This window comes from Ranitomeya imitator, chromosome 3 (assembly GCF_032444005.1).
Source record: "Ranitomeya imitator isolate aRanImi1 chromosome 3, aRanImi1.pri, whole genome shotgun sequence".
Classification (NCBI taxonomy): domain Eukaryota; kingdom Metazoa; phylum Chordata; class Amphibia; order Anura; family Dendrobatidae; genus Ranitomeya; species Ranitomeya imitator.
In genome coordinates this window covers 705,540,120-705,560,233 of record NC_091284.1, presented here as the reverse complement: position 1 = coordinate 705,560,233, position 20,114 = coordinate 705,540,120, and the positions used below count along the sequence as shown (strand labels likewise).

Below are 20,114 nucleotides of genomic sequence, written 5' to 3'. Positions count from 1 at the left end.
TTCCGTCCAGTGGGCATGGCACGGGTGACACGTATGCCATAATGTACAGGCCTTCGTCCAGTGGGCATGGCACGGGTGACACGTATGCCATATTGTACAAGCTCTCGCCCAGTGGGCGTGGCACGGGTGACATGTATGCCATAATGTACAGGCCTTCGTCCAGTGGGCATGGCACGGGTGACACGTATGCCATAATGTACAGGCCTTCATCCAGTGGGCATGGCACGGGTGACATGTATGCCATAATGTACAGGCCTTCGTCCAGTGGGCGTGGCACGGGTGACATGTATGCCATAATGTACAGGCCTTCGTCCAGTGGGCATGGCACGGGTGACACGTATGCCATAATGTACAGGCCTTCATCCAGTGGGCATGGCACGGGTGACACGTATGTCATAATGTACAGGCCTTCGTCCAGTGGGCATTGCATGGGTGACATGTATGCCATAATGTACAGGCCTTCATCCAGTGGGCATGGCACGGGTGACACGTATGCCATAATGTACAGGCCTTCGTCCAGTGGGCATTGCATGGATGACATGTATGCCATAATGTACAGGCCTTCGTCCAGTGGGCATGGCACGGGTGACACGTATGCCATAATGTACAAGCTCTCGCCCAGTGGGCGTGGCACGGGTGACATGTATGCCATAATGTACAGGCCTTCGTCCAGTGGGCATGGCACGGGTGACACGTATGCCATAATGTACAGGCCTTCATCCAGTGGGCATGGCACGGGTGACATGTATGCCATAATGTACAGGCCTTCGTCCAGTGGGCGTGGCACGGGTGACATGTATGCCATAATGTACAGGCCTTCGTCCAGTGGGCATGGCACGGGTGACACGTATGCCATAATGTACAGGCCTTTGTCCAGTGGGCATTGCATGGGTGACATGTATGCCATAATGTACAGGCCTTCATCCAGTGGGCATGGCACGGGTGACACGTATGCCATAATGTACAAGCTTTCGCCCAGTGGGCGTGGCACGGGTGACATGTATGCCATAATGTACAGACCTTCATCCAGTGGGCATGGCACGGGTGACATGTATGCCATAATGTACAGGCCTTCGTCCAGTGGGCATGGCACGGGTGACACGTATGCCATAATGTACAGGCCTTCATCCAGTGGGCATGGCACGGGTGACACGTATGCCATAATGTACAGGCCTTCATCCAGTGGGCATGGCACGGGTGACACGTATGCCATAATGTACAGGCCTTTGTCCAGTGGGCGTGGCACGGGTGACACGTATGCCATAATGTACAGGCTTTCGTCCAGTGGGCATGGCACGGGTGACATGTATGCCATAATGTACAGGCCTTCGTCCAGTGGGCATGGCACGTGCGACCCCAAACATTTCCTATAAAGTGGTGGAAATTAGACTGAAAAGCACACGTTCTTGGTGCACGTACAGGAAAGATGTCGCCTCTTAACACCAGCGAGCGTTTTATTAAGACCTGTGTAAAGTATGGTGGTCCTAAAAAAAATGGTCCTTATTGTATTACAAAAATAAAAAAGGGCAGAAAAAGTGGCGCCTCCTGTCTGAAAGCGCAGCAAAAAAAGCAACATGTGAACACAGCCGAGCTCCGTGCGTATCTGTAGGTTTCTTATCTGTATACACGGGCTCAGTGCACTCCCTGCGGGACACTAGGGTGAGGTAATGGACCGGCAGGCGCAGACAATGAAGGGTTACTGGGCGGCGCTGGGTGTGGCGGGCTATAGCGCAGCTCTGCACCTGTCCTCATTATTAGCAGCTGCTCGGTGCCGGGAGCGGACATTACAGGTGAGTAGTGGCGGGAGGCTTCCGCATCGCTTCCTCCTGCTCCTGACTAGGTGGGCGGCGGGACGGCTGCTCGGACGTGACAGACGCTCGTAGAGTCCTGAGTGAACGTGGCGCAGTGTATGTACATATCTCCGGGACTGCAGGACCTTGGACAAGAGCCACCAAGCGAGCGCTACATAGGCCTGCGTGGGTCAAAATACTACGGGGCGCTTTCTGGAGCCAATCATAGTGCTACTTTCATAGTCGGTTTTCCTTGATTTCTATGATCTGATTGGTCGCTTAAGCACTTCCTCTGTAGTGGTCTTGGGTGGGATGTGCGCCTGCAGGGTCACATGACTTGTGCTTATAACTAGACTCCGCTCCCCAGAGCCTATTCCCATAGTGCTGTGCGCTCATTTACTGGGAAGAGTTATACAATCCTGCATTCTAGAAAGTTGCATAGAAAACTGCTGCATTATAGTAGTGCTAAATCGGTAGGTGTAGCTTAACATAGAGATCTACTTACCTTGTAATGTCTTCACATCCTGTTCCGTCCGAATCCCAGAATTCCAAGTGGTGGAAGTTCACCGACCACCATATTGGGGCACCCAAGTGATGGGTGTCTCAATATGGGAACTGCTGGTGGTACCAGCCTCTTGTGCGGGACCACCAGTGGAACACTGTTGCACCACACACTGTATACACCGTACGCAGCTTCTTGTGCGGTACCACCAGCGTAACACTGTGGTGAACGCTGCCACCGGGAGCAGCCTAATGATTCACTGATTACTGCCATCTTTGTACAGGAGGAGCGCATGCGCAGTTAATGTGACCGCCACTATCTGTCTGCAAAGATGGCTGTTGTCTGATTTACTGCGCCTGCGTGAATTCCGTGCAGTGAATCATTCGGCTGATCCTGGCGGCAGATGTGTGACGTGTCTACAGGCAGAGGAAGCCGGTCACATTAAAGGGCCACTGTCACCCCCCTCCAGCCGTTATAAACTAAAAGAGCCACCTTGTGCAGCAGTAATGCCGCATTCTAACAAGGTGGCTCTTTTAGTTTTGTGTTCATGTATTACTAAAATAAAGCGCTTTGAAACTTTTCAAAAATACCTGTCTTTGTACCTGGAGGCGGGTCTGAAGCCTCCTCTGTGAAGCGCCCAACTGCCGTCACTCATCTCTTCTGGGGCGATGGTCGCCGCCCCCTGCGCGCTGTTCTTAAATCTGGGGCAGACGCATTGAGGATTGGCCGTCATAGCTCTCAGATGCCGGGTTCCTGCCTGTGCGGGCACCCTGTTACTGAATCCCCGCCCCGCACTGTGTTATGCATTATGCACAGTGCGGGGCTGGGATTCCTGGGCATGCGCACTGCGCTTGTCAGACGCTCCCCCAGGTTCCCCGCCTTCCAGCGTCGGTCTGTACAGGAATCTGCCCAGGAATCCCAGCCCCGCACTGTGCATAATGTATAACAGTGTGGGGCAGGGATTCAGTAACAGGGTGGCCGCGCAGGCGGGAACCCGGCATCTGAGAGCTATGACGGCCAATGAACACTGCGCCTGCCCCAGGCAGGCACGCACAGCGCAGGCGCCGGATTTGAAAAGAAAACAGCGCGCAGGGGGTGGCGACCATCGCCCCAGAAGAGATGAGTGACTGCAGTTGGGTGCTTCACAGAGGAGGCTTCAGACCCGCCTCCATGGACAAAGACAGGTATTTTTGAAAAGTTTCAAAGTGCTTTTTTTTTTAAGTAATACATGAACACAAAACTAAAAGAGCCACCTTGTTAGAATGCAGCATTACTGCTGCACAAGGTGGCTCTTTTAGTTTATAACGGCTGGAGGGGGGTGACAGTGGCCCTTTAACCCCTTCAAGTCGCGGCCCTTTTTCATTTTTGCGTTTTCGTTTTTCACTTCCCTCCTTCCCTGAGCCATAACTTTTTTTTTATTTTTCCGTCAATATGGTCATGTGAGGGCTTATTTTTTGCGGGACAAGTTGTACTTTTGAACGACACCATTGGTTTTACCATGTATTTTACTAGAAAACGGGAAAAAAATTCCAAGTGCGGTGAAATTGCAAAAAAAGTGCAATCCCACACTTGTTTTTTGTTTGGCTTTTTTGCTAGGTTCACTAAATGCTAAAACTAACCTGCCATTTTGATTCTCTAGGTCATTACGAGTTCATAGACACCAAACATGTCTAGGTTATTTTTTATCTAAGTGGTGAAAAAAAAATGCCAAACTTTGCTAAAAAAAAAAAGTGCCATTTTCCGATACCCGTAGCGTCTCCATTTGTCGTGATCTGGGGTCGGGTGAGGGCTTATTTTTTGCGTGCCGAGCTGATGGTTTTTAATGATACCATTTTTGCGCAGATACGTTCTTTTGATCGCCCGTTATTGCATTTTAATGCAATGTCGCGGCGACCAAAAAAAGTAATTCTGGCGTTTCGGATTTTTTTCTCGCTACGCCGTTTAGCGATCAGGTTAATGCTTTTTTTTAATTGTTAGATCGGGCGATTCTGAACACGGCGATACCAAATATGTGTATGTTTGATTTTTTTTTTTTTGTTTTTTATTTAGGATGGGGCGAAAGGGGGGTGATTTAAACTTTTATATTTTTTATATTTTTTTTCATATTTTTAAACATTTTTTTTTTTTTTTTACTTGTGCCATGCTTCAATAGCCTCCATGGGAGGCTAGAAGCTGGCACCACTTGATCGGCTCTGCTACATAGCAGCGATCATCAGATCGCTGCTATGTAGCTGAAATGCAGGTGTGCTGTGAGCGCCGACCACAGGGGGGCGCTCACAGCAGGCCTGCATCAGTAACCATAGAGGTCTCAAGGACCTCTATGGTTACCTTCCTGATGCATCGCCGACCCCCGATCATGTGACGGGGTCGGCGATGACAACATTTCCGGCCGCCCGGCCGGATGCGGTGGTTAAATGCCGCTGTCTGTGTTTGACAGCGGCATTTAACAGGTTAACCCCTTTACCCCCAAGGGTGGTTTGCACGTCAATGACCAGGCCAATTTTTACAATTCTGACCACTGTCCCTTTATGAGGTTATAACTCCGAAACGCTTCAACGGATCCTGGTGATTCTGACATTGTTTTCTCGTGACATATTGTACTTCATGATAGTGGTAAAATTTCTTTGATAGTACCTGCGTTTATTTGTGAAAAAAAACGGAAATTTGGCGAAAATTTTGAAAATTTCGCAATTTTCAAACTTTGAATTTTTATGCAATTAAATCACAGAGATATGTCACACAAAATACTTAATAAGTAACATTTCCCACATGTCTCCTTTACATCAGCATAATTTTGGAACCAAATTTTTTTTTTTGTTAGGGAGTTATAAGGGTTAAAAGTTGACCAGCAATTTCTCATTTTTACAACACAATTTTTTTTTTTAGGGACCACGTCTCATTTGAAGTCATTTTGAGGGGTCTATATGATAGAAAATGCCCAAGTGTGACACCATTCTAAAAACTGCACCCCTCAAGGTGCTCAAAACCACATTCAAGAAGTTTATTAACCCTTCAGGTGTTTCATAGGAATTTTTGGAATGTTTAAATAAGAATGAACATTTAACTTTTTTACACAAAAAATTTACTTCAGCTCCAATTTGTTTTATTTTACCAAGGGTAACAGGAGAAAATGGCCCCCAAAAGTTGTTGTACAATTTGTCCTGAGTACGCCGATACCCCATATGTGGGGGTAAACCACTGTTTGGGCGCATGGGAGAGCTCGGAAGGGAAGGAGCGCCGTTTGACTTTTCAATGCAAAATTGACAGGAATTGAGATGGGACGCCATGTTGCGTTTGGAGAGCCACTGATGTGCCTAAACATTGAAACCCCCCACAAGTGACACCATTTTGGAAAGTAGACCCCCTAAGGAACTTATCTAGAGGTGTGGTGAGCACTTCGACCCACCAAGGGCTTCACAGAAGTTTATAATGCAGAGCCATAAAAATAAAACAATTTTTCTCCCACAAAAATTATTTTTTAGCCCCCAGTTTTGTATTTTCCCTAGGGTAGCAGGAGAAATTGGACCTCAAAAGTTGTTGTCCAATTTGTCCTGAGTACGCTGATACCCCATATGTGAGGGGGAACCACCGTTTGGGCGCATGGGAGGGCTCGGAAGGGAAGGAGCGCCATTTGGAATGCAGACTTAGATGGAATGGTCTGCAGGCGTCACATTGCGTTTGCAGAGCCCCTAATGTACCTAAACAGTAGAAACCCCCCACAAGTGACACCATTTTGGAAAGTAGACCCCCTAAGGATCTCATCTTGATGTGTTGTGAGAGCTTTGAACCCCCAAGTATTTCACTACAGTTTATAACGCAGAGCCGTGCAAATAAAAAATATTTTTTTTCCCACAAAAATTATATTTTAGCCCCCAGTTTTGTATTTTTCCAAGGTTAGCAGGAGAAATTAGACCCTAAATGTTGTTGTCCAATTTGTCCTGAGTACGCTGATACCTGATATGTGGGGGGGAACCACCGTTTGGGCGCATGGGAGGGCTCGGAAGGGAAGGAGCATCATTTGGAATGCAGACTTAGATTGATTGGTCTGCAGGCGTCACATTGTGTTTGCAGAGCCCCTAATGTACCTAAACAGTAGAAACCGCCCACAAGTGACCCCATATTGGAAACTAGACCCCTCAATGAACTTATCTAGATGTGTTGTGAGAACTTTGAACCCCCAAGTGTTTCACTACAGTTTATAACGCAGAGCCGTGAAAATAAAAAATCTTTTTGTTTTCCCACAAAAATTATTTTTAGCCCCCAGTTTTGTATTTTCCCAAGGGTAACAGGAGAAATTGGTCCACAAAAGTTGTTGTCCAATTTGTCCTGAGTACGCTGATACCCCATATGTGAGGGTAAACCCCTGTTTGGGCACACGGGAGAGCTCGGAAGGGAAGGAGCACTGTTTTACTTTTTCAACGCAGAATTGGCTGGAATTCAGATCGGACGCCATGTCGTGTTTGGAGAGCCCCTGATGTGCCGAAACAGTGGAAACCCCCCAATTATAACTGAAACCCTAATCTAAACACACCCCTAACCCTAATTCCAACGGTAACCCTAACCACACCTCTAACCCTGACACACCCCTAACCCTAATCCCAACCCTATTCCCAACTGTAAATGTAATCTTAACCCTAACTTTAGCCCCAACCCTAACTGTAGCCCCAACCCTAATCCTAGCCCTAACCCTTGCCCTAACCCTAGCCCTAGCCCTAACCCTAGCCCTAATGGGAAAATGGAAATAAATACATTTTTTTTTATTTTTCCCTAACTAAGGGGGTGATGAAGGGGGGTTTGATTTACTTTTATAGCGAGTTTTTTAGCGGATTTTTATGATTGGCAGCCGTCACACACTGAAAGACGCTTTTTATTGCAAAAAATATATTTTTTGCAATACCACATTTTGAGAGCTATAATTTTTCCATATTTTGGTCCACAGAGTCATGTGAGGTCTTGTTTTTTGCGGGACGAGTTGACGTTTTTACTGAAAACATTTTCGGGCACGTGACATTTTTTGATCGCTTTTTATTCCGATTTTTGTGAGGAAGAATGACCAAAAACCAGCTATTCATGAATTTCTATTGGGGGAGGCGTTTATACCGTTCCGCGTTTGGTAAAATTGATTATTCTTCGGGTCAGTACGATTACAGCGATACCTCATTTATATCATTTTTTTTTATGGTTTGGCGCTTTTATACGATAAAAACTATTTTACAGAAAAAATAATTATTTTCTATTCGCCACGACAGCACCCACTAGAGAGAGGGGATCCGCCCCTAGGAACAGGAAACCTACAGAGAGATAAAAGGGGCGGCCCCCCCCCTCGCTCCTCAGTTGGTTTCCTGTTCCTAGAAGGGAACCCACAGAGAAGAACTCTATGGCTAAGAAGAGGAAGACCTGCCTGGGCTACCGCCTGTATCGACTCTGCTGAGCGACAGGGGTCCCAGAGCAGGTAGACAGTGTCGGGGGAATGTTCCTGCGGGCTCCCCCCTCATCTGGTGCGGCTGACAGGGAAGCCTGAAGGTACCAACGGTCTCCCTGCTGGGACACCGTTGGGTAAGTGCTAATGAAAGGCACGGCGCAGTGTGGATACCTGTGGTAATGCCCTCCTGAGTGGAGCTGAGCAGCGGTGTGGTATCCCTGGGCGGAATCTTCCCTCCGTTCCCTCCAGAGGTAAGAGGCGACATGGTGGGAAGCAGCGCTGAGAGCGCTTCCGGTTTGCAGAGACGCGGGCGCATGCGCAGTAGCGTCGGCGTCCCATGGAAGGAAGCTTGAACTTCCGGGGTCGCGGTGTCAGAGTACCATTTCCGGGGGAACCGCCATATTGGATTCCCCCATGCGATCCCAGCGTCTGGATGCCGGACTTGTGAGTGTAAAAAAAAAAAAAAAACAGGATGGGGATGTATGCAGGAGTGGCTACACTATAAAAGTCAGGATGAGAAGTGCAGTCAGTGTGCATTATGTCATCCCAAGAGGAGGTCCGTGTGCACTCCATGGAAGAGCCACTAGTACCTAGTAGCGAAACCAGGAAAAACAGCAGTGGACACTTTAAGTTAAGTGACTCCACTGATAAATCGGGAAGAAAATCATCCCGTTCCACATCCCAAACTAAGACAACCCCGCAGCCGGTAAAATTAATACGCTGGGTGAGTGTACGCATACTTCACTGAAGTATATATTGTTTCCTTTGCTTGTATTATTTTAGGCAAAAAGGACGGGAAAGAGTAAGCACAAACAATGTGCTATATGTACCGAACCCCTGCCTGACTCCTATACTAAGAGTCTATGTCAGGCATGTATAGATAACACCTTACGGCAGGAGGAATCGGTGAAAATGAACGAGATACGGCTCATAATTAGGGAAGAACTTCAGTCGTTAGGAGGCGGTTCTTCCTCGATTAATACCGAGAAAAAGAAAAGAAGAGTATCCTCACCTAGAGCCGACACGTCAGCAGAGAGTGGGGAGGTCGACTCTGAGGTCTCTCAACTGTCTGATTCTTCAGGGGAAGAAGACTTTGTTTGCTTTCCAACTGAAGGCATAAACAACTTGGTTAAATCGGTGAGAAATACGATGGGGGTATCGGAGTCAAAAGAACCCCAAACACCACAGGAAATCATGTTTGCTGGTCTTTCCCAACGGAAAGGCCACGTGTTTCCAATAAACCAGGCCATAAAGGACCTCGTTAAGAAGGAATGGGGTAAAGGTCAAAAAGGTTTTGTACCAATACCCTGTAAAAGGCGCTACCCATTTGATGACGAAGATTTAAGTACATGGACCAAAATACCAAAGGTCGATGCTGCAGTTGCATCTACATCTCGCCGGTTCTCCTTGCCCGTGGAAGATGCAGGTTCCTTAACAGATCCCATGGACCGAAAATCAGATGCGCTCCTTAAAAAATCGTGGGAGGCCTGTGTCACGGCATTCAAACCGGCAATTGCAGCCACATGTACTGGCAGATCAATGTTAGTCTGGCTGGATCAGCTGGAGCAAAATATTAAAAATGGTGTATCCAGGGAGAAGTTACGAGCGTCTATCCCTTTGATCAAGGGTGCGGCTGCCTTTATATCGGATGCCTCTATTGACTCCCTACGTCTGGCGGCCAGAACAGCTAATATCTCCGACACGGCTAGGCGGGCTTTATGGCTAAAAAACTGGAAAGGAGATGCCCAATCTAGATCAAAATTATGTGCCATACCCTGTCAGGGTGAGTACCTGTTTGGAACAGTCCTTGACGATATACTCAAGAAGGCAGGGGAAAGGAAAAAAGGATTCCCTAATCCCTTTGTTCCATCTTACAGAAGGGCCTTCAGGAAGCCACCATTCGGAAAGAAGGGAGGCTTCAGAGACAGATGGAACAATAAGGATTTTAAACAAAAAGGAAACCTGTTTAATAAACGTCCATTCAAGCCAGCCGACAAATTCCAGTAATTATATTCCTCCAGTGGATGGAAGATTAAAACAGTTTAGGCAACAATGGGAAGAGATAACAATAAATACTTGGGCCATTAAATTAATATCTTCAGGCCTCACATTAGACTTTATTAGAACTCCACCGGACTCCTTCCTCCTTACCACCTTAAGATCCAGGCCTCAGCAAGAGGCACTTGAAACAGAGGTTAAAACCCTCCTACGCAAACAAGTCCTAGTGGAAGTCCCATCTTCCCAGAGGGGGAGGGGATTTTATTCTCCCTTGTTTCTGATTAATAAGCCGGATGGCTCTTTCAGAACCATAATTAATTTAAGAAAGCTGAACTCCTTTATAAGGCCTAAAACATTCAAAATGGAATCCATTCGTTCAGCCATAAAGAATTTATTTCCAAACTGTTACATGGTAGTATTGGATCTTAAGGATGCTTACTATTGGGGTACCGCAGGGGTCAGTATTGGGGTACCGCAGGGGTCAGTATTGGGACCTGTTCTCTTCAACATATTCATTAATGATCTGGTAGAAGGTTTACACAGTAAAATATCGATATTTGCAGATGATACAAAACTATGTAAAGCAGTTAATACAAGAGAAGATAGTATTCTGCTACAGATGGATCTGGATAAGTTGGAAACTTGGGCTGAAAGGTGGCAGATGAGGTTTAACAATGATAAATGTAAGGTTATACACATGGGAAGAGGGAATCAATATCACCATTACACACTGAACGGGAAACCACTGGGTAAATCTGACAGGGAGAAGGACTTGGGGATCCTAGTTAATGATAAACTTACCTGGAGCAGCCAGTGCCAGGCAGCAGCTGCCAAGGCAAACAGGATCATGGGGTGCATTAAAAGAGGTCTGGATACACATGATGAGAGCATTATACTGCCTCTGTACAAATCCCTAGTTAGACCGCACATGGAGTACTGTGTCCAGTTTTGGGCACCGGTGCTCAGGAAGGATATAATGGAACTAGAGAGAGTACAAAGGAGGGCAACAAAATTAATAAAGGGGATGGGAGAACTACAATACCCAGATAGATTAGCGAAATTAGGATTATTTAGTCTAGAAAAAAGACGACTGAGGGGCGATCTAATAACCATGTATAAGTATATAAGGGGACAATACAAATATCTCGCTGAGGATCTGTTTATACCAAGGAAGGTGACGGGCACAAGGGGGCATTCTTTGCGTCTGGAGGAGAGAAGGTTTTTCCACCAACATAGAAGAGGATTCTTTACTGTTAGGGCAGTGAGAATCTGGAATTGCTTGCCTGAGGAGGTGGTGATGGCGAACTCAGTCGAGGGGTTCAAGAGAGGCCTGGATGTCTTCCTGGAGCAGAACAATATTGTATCATACAATTATTAGGTTCTGTAGAAGGACGTAGATCTGGGTATTTATTATGATGGAATATAGGCTGAACTGGATGGACAAATGTCTTTTTTCGGCCTTACTAACTATGTTACTATGTTACTATGTTACTATCATATTCCTATACATCATTTATTCCAGCAGTTCCTTCGGGTAGCAGTCTGTATAGAGGGACAAATTTGTCATCTACAATATAAGGCGATGCCCTTCGGATTATCCATGGCCCCAAGGGTTTTCACAAAATTGCTATTGGAAGTTATGTCTTTCCTAAGAGTAAAAGATACTTTAGTCATTCCATATCTAGATGACCTATTGATTGTGGGTAAAGACCCCCTACAGTGTGAGCAGAGGTTACGGGAAGTAGTGGTTTCCTTACAATCCCTGAGGTGGCTGGTTAATTGGGAAAAATCTAGACTTCAGCCGGTTAAGTGTCAGAAATTCCTAGGGCTCCTTCTAGATTCAGCTGACCAGATTTGTAAGCTGCCTGAGGATAAGAAAATCTCCAAAGTTGATAAGGTATCTTTAGCAATAGAAAATCGTAGTATGTCACTCAGACAGAGCATGTCATTACTAGGTTCTCTGACATCGTGTATCCCTGCGGTCCAGTGGGCACAGGCTCATACTAGGCCTCTACAAAAATTTATATTAGAGGAGGACATTAAGAATAGAGGCTGTCTGGATAGAACAGTTTATCTAACAACGGAAGTATTACACTCCCTTAGGTGGTGGTTAAATCAGAAAAACCTTTCAAAAGGGGTTCTCTGGATAATTTCCCCCTCTAGTATAGTGACCACAGATGCTGGTCCTAAAGGCTGGGGGGCACATTTTAAGGATCAGTGGGTTCAGGATCTTTGGTCTAGTTCGGAACTAGATAGTTCTTCAAATGTCAAAGAGTTGAGGGCAATATATTATTCCCTACTTCACTTTCTTCCTCAGCTCAGCGGCTCTCACACAAGAGTGTTCTCCGACAACACCACGGCAGTAGCTTACTTAAACCATCAAGGAGGTACGCGGTCGGACAGACTCAGGCAGCTGGCATCAGACATCATGGAATTAGCCGAAGGTCATCTGCTATCACTATCAGCAGTTCACATCAGGGGCACAGACAACTTTCGTGCCGATTTTCTGAGCCGTCACACCCTTCATCAAGGGGAATGGATGCTAAACAGAAAAATTTTCAAAATGATAACAGCGCAATGGGGTATTCCTCAAATAGACTTGTTTGCCACAAGAGCCAACCGACAGGTCAGGATGTTTGCCTCTCTAAACAGAGAGGACAAGCCGGACATACTCGATGCCCTCCAAGTGCCCTGGACTTTCGACCTGGCATATGCTTTTCCTCCATTGAATCTACTACCTTTGGTAATAAGAAAAATAAGAGAAGAAGGAGCAAGAATTCTATTAATAGCCCCATTCTGGCCCAAAAGGCCATGGTTCTCATGGCTGAGGGCGATGTCAGTGTCGGACCCGTGGATTCTGCCTCAATCCAAGGACCTGCTCTCTCAGGGTCCGTTCCTTCATCCTCAGGCAAAGGGCATGAATTTAACTGCATGGAGTTTGAAAGGCAGTTACTAAATCTCAGGGGGTTTTCTAGTGGGTTAATAGATACTCTGATGAAAAGTAGAAAACCCTCAACTACCAGGATTTATGTCAGAATTTGGAGGAAATTCCTTCAATTCCATACTACACAACTTTCCGCTGATATTCCTATATTTCCAATATTGGAATTTCTACAAAAAGGTCTGGAATTAGGACTCTCTGTAAGCACTCTGAAAGTGCAGGTGTCAGCCTTAGGAGCTCTTTTTAATTTTGATGTAGCAGGTAATAAATGGATATCTCAGTTTATATCTGCCTGTGAGAGATCGAGACCAATTAGCATACCTCGGGTCCCTCAGTGGGATCTATCAATAGTCCTAAATGCATTGACTCAATCACCTTTTGAGCCTCTCCATGCAGCCTCACTAAAAAATATTTCTTTAAAAACGGTATTATTAGTGGCATTAGTTTCTGCCAGAAGAGTAAGTGATCTTCATGCTTTATCTATAGATCCTCCCTTTTTTGTGGTAACATCAGATAGGATACTTTTAAAAACAGATCCTTGTTATCTCCCTAAGGTGGCTTCTACCTTTCATAGATCCCAGGAGATCCAGTTACCTACCTTTTATGAGAACCACTCAACTCCAGAAGAAGAAAGACTTCACACCCTAGACGTAAAAAGGACTGTCTTAGCCTATTTAGAGAGAACTAGGGACTGGAGGAAGAGTAGGGCTCTCTTTGTGTCTTTTCAGGGTAAAACCAAGGGTGCCGGAGTCACAAAGAACACATTATCTCGCTGGATCAGAGAGGCAATAATCTTGGCGTATAAGGCTGGAGGGAAAGATCCTCCAATGCATGTGGGAGCACACTCTACAAGAGCCTTGTCGACTTCCTGGGCAGAAAGGGCGAATGTGCCAATAGACCTTATATGTAAGGCTGCAACTTGGTCTTCACCGAATACCTTCTATAAGCATTATAGATTAGATCTATCCTCTACTTCTGATCTCACCTTTGGTGTATCGGTCCTTGACTCAGTAAACCCACCCAGTCTATAGTCTCTGCAATTCTCTCTAGTGGGTGCTGTCGTGGCGAATAGAAAATACCGGATTACGTACCGGTAATGCTCTTTTATAGAGCCCACGACAGCACCCGTTCACATCCCTCCCTTTTCTGTATATAGTTGCACATGGTGCTTGTTTGGTGAGGTGTAAATATTAGAAAATATAGTATGAGGTTGTAAATATGTATATATATATGGATATACCCGAACCTGTTAACTAAAACCTGGCGGCGGTTCCTCCTATTCTCTGTAAAACAACTGAGGAGCGAGGGGGGGCCGCCCCTTTTATCTCTCTGTAGGTTTCCTGTTCCTAGGGGCGGATCCCCTCTCTCTAGTGGGTGCTGTCGTGGGCTCTATAAAAGAGCATTACCGGTACGTAATCCGGTATTTTTGCATCGCTTTATTCTCAGGACTATAACTTTTTTATTTTTTTGCTGATGATGCTGTATGGCGGCTCGTTTTTTGCAGGACAATATGACGCTTTCAGCGGTACCATGGTTATTTATATCTGTCCTTTTGATCGCGTGTTATTCCACTTTTTGTTCGGCGGTATGATAATAAAGCGTTTGTTTTTTGCCTCGTTTTTTTTTTTTTTTTTTTTTCTTACGGTGTTTACTGAAGGGGTTAACTAGTGGGACAGTTTTATAGGTCGGGTCGTTACGGACGCGGCGATACTAAATATGTGTACTTTTATTGGGTTTTTTTTTTTATTTAGATGAAGAAATGTATTTATGGGAATAAGATATATTTTTTTTTTTTATTATTATTTTGGAATATTTTTTTATTTTTTTTTACACATTTGGAAAATTTTTTTTTTTTACTTTGTCCCAGGGGGGGACATCACAGATCAGTGATCTGACAGTTTGCACAGCACTCTGTCAGATCAGTGATCTGACATGCAGCGCTGCAGCCTTCACAGTGCCTGCTCTGAGCAGGCTCTGTGAAGCCACCTCCCTCCCTGCAGGACCCGGATCCGCGGCCATCTTGGATCCGGGGCTGGAGGGAGCAGGGAGGGAGGTGAGACCCTCGCAGCAACGCGATCACACCGGGATGTTTGATCGCGGTGTGCCAGGGATTAATGTGTCGGGGGCGGTCCCGCAGTAGCGTCGGCGTCCCATGGAAGGAAGCTTGAACTTCCGGGGTCGCGGTGTCAGAGTACCATTTCCGGGGGAACCGCCATATTGGATTCCCCCATGCGATCCCAGCGTCTGGATGCCGGACTTGTGAGTGTAAAAAAAAAAAAAAAACAGGATGGGGATGTATGCAGGAGTGGCTACACTATAAAAGTCAGGATGAGAAGTGCAGTCAGTGTGCATTATGTCATCCCAAGAGGAGGTCCGTGTGCACTCCATGGAAGAGCCACTAGTACCTAGTAGCGAAACCAGGAAAAACAGCAGTGGACACTTTAAGTTAAGTGACTCCACTGATAAATCGGGAAGAAAATCATCCCGTTCCACATCCCAAACTAAGACAACCCCGCAGCCGGTAAAATTAATACGCTGGGTGAGTGTACGCATACTTCACTGAAGTATATATTGTTTCCTTTGCTTGTATTATTTTAGGCAAAAAGGACGGGAAAGAGTAAGCACAAACAATGTGCTATATGTACCGAACCCCTGCCTGACTCCTATACTAAGAGTCTATGTCAGGCATGTATAGATAACACCTTACGGCAGGAGGAATCGGTGAAAATGAACGAGATACGGCTCATAATTAGGGAAGAACTTCAGTCGTTAGGAGGCGGTTCTTCCTCGATTAATACCGAGAAAAAGAAAAGAAGAGTATCCTCACCTAGAGCCGACACGTCAGCAGAGAGTGGGGAGGTCGACTCTGAGGTCTCTCAACTGTCTGATTCTTCAGGGGAAGAAGACTTTGTTTGCTTTCCAACTGAAGGCATAAACAACTTGGTTAAATCGGTGAGAAATACGATGGGGGTATCGGAGTCAAAAGAACCCCAAACACCACAGGAAATCATGTTTGCTGGTCTTTCCCAACGGAAAGGCCACGTGTTTCCAATAAACCAGGCCATAAAGGACCTCGTTAAGAAGGAATGGGGTAAAGGTCAAAAAGGTTTTGTACCAATACCCTGTAAAAGGCGCTACCCATTTGATGACGAAGATTTAAGTACATGGACCAAAATACCAAAGGTCGATGCTGCAGTTGCATCTACATCTCGCCGGTTCTCCTTGCCCGTGGAAGATGCAGGTTCCTTAACAGATCCCATGGACCGAAAATCAGATGCGCTCCTTAAAAAATCGTGGGAGGCCTGTGTCACGGCATTCAAACCGGCAATTGCAGCCACATGTACTGGCAGATCAATGTTAGTCTGGCTGGATCAGCTGGAGCAAAATATTAAAAATGGTGTATCCAGGGAGAAGTTACGAGCGTCTATCCCTTTGATCAAGGGTGCGGCTGCCTTTATATCGGATGCCTCTATTGACTCCCTACGTCTGGCGGCCAGAACAGCTAATATCTCCGACACGGCTAGGCGGGCTTTATGGCTAAAAAACTGGAAAGGAGATGCCCAATCTAGATCAAAATTATGTGCCATACCCTGTCAGGGTGAGTACCTGTTTGGAACAGTCCTTGACGATATACTCAAGAAGGCAGGGGAAAGGAAAAAAGGATTCCCTAATCCCTTTGTTCCATCTTACAGAAGGGCCTTCAGGAAGCCACCATTCGGAAAGAAGGGAGGCTTCAGAGACAGATGGAACAATAAGGATTTTAAACAAAAAGGAAACCTGTTTAATAAACGTCCATTCAAGCCAGCCGACAAATTCCAGTAATTATATTCCTCCAGTGGATGGAAGATTAAAACAGTTTAGGCAACAATGGGAAGAGATAACAATAAATACTTGGGCCATTAAATTAATATCTTCAGGCCTCACATTAGACTTTATTAGAACTCCACCGGACTCCTTCCTCCTTACCACCTTAAGATCCAGGCCTCAGCAAGAGGCACTTGAAACAGAGGTTAAAACCCTCCTACGCAAACAAGTCCTAGTGGAAGTCCCATCTTCCCAGAGGGGGAGGGGATTTTATTCTCCCTTGTTTCTGATTAATAAGCCGGATGGCTCTTTCAGAACCATAATTAATTTAAGAAAGCTGAACTCCTTTATAAGGCCTAAAACATTCAAAATGGAATCCATTCGTTCAGCCATAAAGAATTTATTTCCAAACTGTTACATGGTAGTATTGGATCTTAAGGATGCTTACTATTGGGGTACCGCAGGGGTCAGTATTGGGGTACCGCAGGGGTCAGTATTGGGACCTGTTCTCCAACATATTCATTAATGATCTGGTAGAAGGTTTACACAGTAAAATATCGATATTTGCAGATGATACAAAACTATGTAAAGCAGTTAATACAAGAGAAGATAGTATTCTGCTACAGATGGATCTGGATAAGTTGGAAACTTGGGCTGAAAGGTGGCAGATGAGGTTTAACAATGATAAATGTAAGGTTATACACATGGGAAGAGGGAATCAATATCACCATTACACACTGAACGGGAAACCACTGGGTAAATCTGACAGGGAGAAGGACTTGGGGATCCTAGTTAATGATAAACTTACCTGGAGCAGCCAGTGCCAGGCAGCAGCTGCCAAGGCAAACAGGATCATGGGGTGCATTAAAAGAGGTCTGGATACACATGATGAGAGCATTATACTGCCTCTGTACAAATCCCTAGTTAGACCGCACATGGAGTACTGTGTCCAGTTTTGGGCACCGGTGCTCAGGAAGGATATAATGGAACTAGAGAGAGTACAAAGGAGGGCAACAAAATTAATAAAGGGGATGGGAGAACTACAATACCCAGATAGATTAGCGAAATTAGGATTATTTAGTCTAGAAAAAAGACGACTGAGGGGCGATCTAATAACCATGTATAAGTATATAAGGGGACAATACAAATATCTCGCTGAGGATCTGTTTATACCAAGGAAGGTGACGGGCACAAGGGGGCATTCTTTGCGTCTGGAGGAGAGAAGGTTTTTCCACCAACATAGAAGAGGATTCTTTACTGTTAGGGCAGTGAGAATCTGGAATTGCTTGCCTGAGGAGGTGGTGATGGCGAACTCAGTCGAGGGGTTCAAGAGAGGCCTGGATGTCTTCCTGGAGCAGAACAATATTGTATCATACAATTATTAGGTTCTGTAGAAGGACGTAGATCTGGGTATTTATTATGATGGAATATAGGCTGAACTGGATGGACAAATGTCTTTTTTCGGCCTTACTAACTATGTTACTATGTTACTATGTTACTATCATATTCCTATACATCATTTATTCCAGCAGTTCCTTCGGGTAGCAGTCTGTATAGAGGGACAAATTTGTCATCTACAATATAAGGCGATGCCCTTCGGATTATCCATGGCCCCAAGGGTTTTCACAAAATTGCTATTGGAAGTTATGTCTTTCCTAAGAGTAAAAGATACTTTAGTCATTCCATATCTAGATGACCTATTGATTGTGGGTAAAGACCCCCTACAGTGTGAGCAGAGGTTACGGGAAGTAGTGGTTTCCTTACAATCCCTGAGGTGGCTGGTTAATTGGGAAAAATCTAGACTTCAGCCGGTTAAGTGTCAGAAATTCCTAGGGCTCCTTCTAGATTCAGCTGACCAGATTTGTAAGCTGCCTGAGGATAAGAAAATCTCCAAAGTTGATAAGGTATCTTTAGCAATAGAAAATCGTAGTATGTCACTCAGACAGAGCATGTCATTACTAGGTTCTCTGACATCGTGTATCCCTGCGGTCCAGTGGGCACAGGCTCATACTAGGCCTCTACAAAAATTTATATTAGAGGAGGACATTAAGAATAGAGGCTGTCTGGATAGAACAGTTTATCTAACAACGGAAGTATTACACTCCCTTAGGTGGTGGTTAAATCAGAAAAACCTTTCAAAAGGGGTTCTCTGGATAATTTCCCCCTCTAGTATAGTGACCACAGATGCTGGTCCTAAAGGCTGGGGGGCACATTTTAAGGATCAGTGGGTTCAGGATCTTTGGTCTAGTTCGGAACTAGATAGTTCTTCAAATGTCAAAGAGTTGAGGGCAATATATTATTCCCTACTTCACTTTCTTCCTCAGCTCAGCGGCTCTCACACAAGAGTGTTCTCCGACAACACCACGGCAGTAGCTTACTTAAACCATCAAGGAGGTACGCGGTCGGACAGACTCAGGCAGCTGGCATCAGACATCATGGAATTAGCCGAAGGTCATCTGCTATCACTATCAGCAGTTCACATCAGGGGCACAGACAACTTTCGTGCCGATTTTCTGAGCCGTCACACCCTTCATCAAGGGGAATGGATGCTAAACAGAAAAATTTTCAAAATGATAACAGCGCAATGGGGTATTCCTCAAATAGACTTGTTTGCCACAAGAGCCAACCGACAGGTCAGGATGTTTGCCTCTCTAAACAGAGAGGACAAGCCGGACATACTCGATGCCCTCCAAGTGCCCTGGACTTTCGACCTGGCATATGCTTTTCCTCCATTGAATCTACTACCTTTGGTAATAAGAAAAATAAGAGAAGAAGGAGCAAGAATTCTATTAATAGCCCCATTCTGGCCCAAAAGGCCATGGTTCTCATGGCTGAGGGCGATGTCAGTGTCGGACCCGTGGATTCTGCCTCAATCCAAGGACCTGCTCTCTCAGGGTCCGTTCCTTCATCCTCAGGCAAAGGGCATGAATTTAACTGCATGGAGTTTGAAAGGCAGTTACTAAATCTCAGGGGGTTTTCTAGTGGGTTAATAGATACTCTGATGAAAAGTAGAAAACCCTCAACTACCAGGATTTATGTCAGAATTTGGAGGAAATTCCTTCAATTCCATACTACACAACTTTCCGCTGATATTCCTATATTTCCAATATTGGAATTTCTACAAAAAGGTCTGGAATTAGGACTCTCTGTAAGCACTCTGAAAGTGCAGGTGTCAGCCTTAGGAGCTCTTTTTAATTTTGATGTAGCAGGTAATAAATGGATATCTCAGTTTATATCTGCCTGTGAGAGATCGAGACCAATTAGCATACCTCGGGTCCCTCAGTGGGATCTATCAATAGTCCTAAATGCATTGACTCAATCACCTTTTGAGCCTCTCCATGCAGCCTCACTAAAAAATATTTCTTTAAAAACGGTATTATTAGTGGCATTAGTTTCTGCCAGAAGAGTAAGTGATCTTCATGCTTTATCTATAGATCCTCCCTTTTTTGTGGTAACATCAGATAGGATACTTTTAAAAACAGATCCTTGTTATCTCCCTAAGGTGGCTTCTACCTTTCATAGATCCCAGGAGATCCAGTTACCTACCTTTTATGAGAACCACTCAACTCCAGAAGAAGAAAGACTTCACACCCTAGACGTAAAAAGGACTGTCTTAGCCTATTTAGAGAGAACTAGGGACTGGAGGAAGAGTAGGGC

The 20,114-nt window shown here is 45.3% G+C and overlaps 1 protein-coding gene across 4 annotated transcripts in view; it reads left to right on the top strand.

Moving 5' to 3' along the window:
* The window catches only part of SMAGP (small cell adhesion glycoprotein), a 102,918-nt gene that overhangs the window by 58,990 nt on the left and 23,814 nt on the right, over positions 1–20,114 (top strand). Inside the window, exon 1 of one of the 4 annotated variants that reach the window (XM_069758627.1) lies at positions 1,702–1,790. The exons of 1 other annotated variant lie outside the window; for it this stretch is intronic. The gene's annotated coding sequence lies outside the window, so the exon portion shown is untranslated. Of the gene's footprint in view, positions 1–1,701; positions 1,791–1,885; positions 1,908–2,242; positions 2,264–20,114 lie in introns of those variants that run through there. 2 more of the 4 variants (XM_069758629.1, XM_069758631.1) reach the window with 2 other exon arrangements.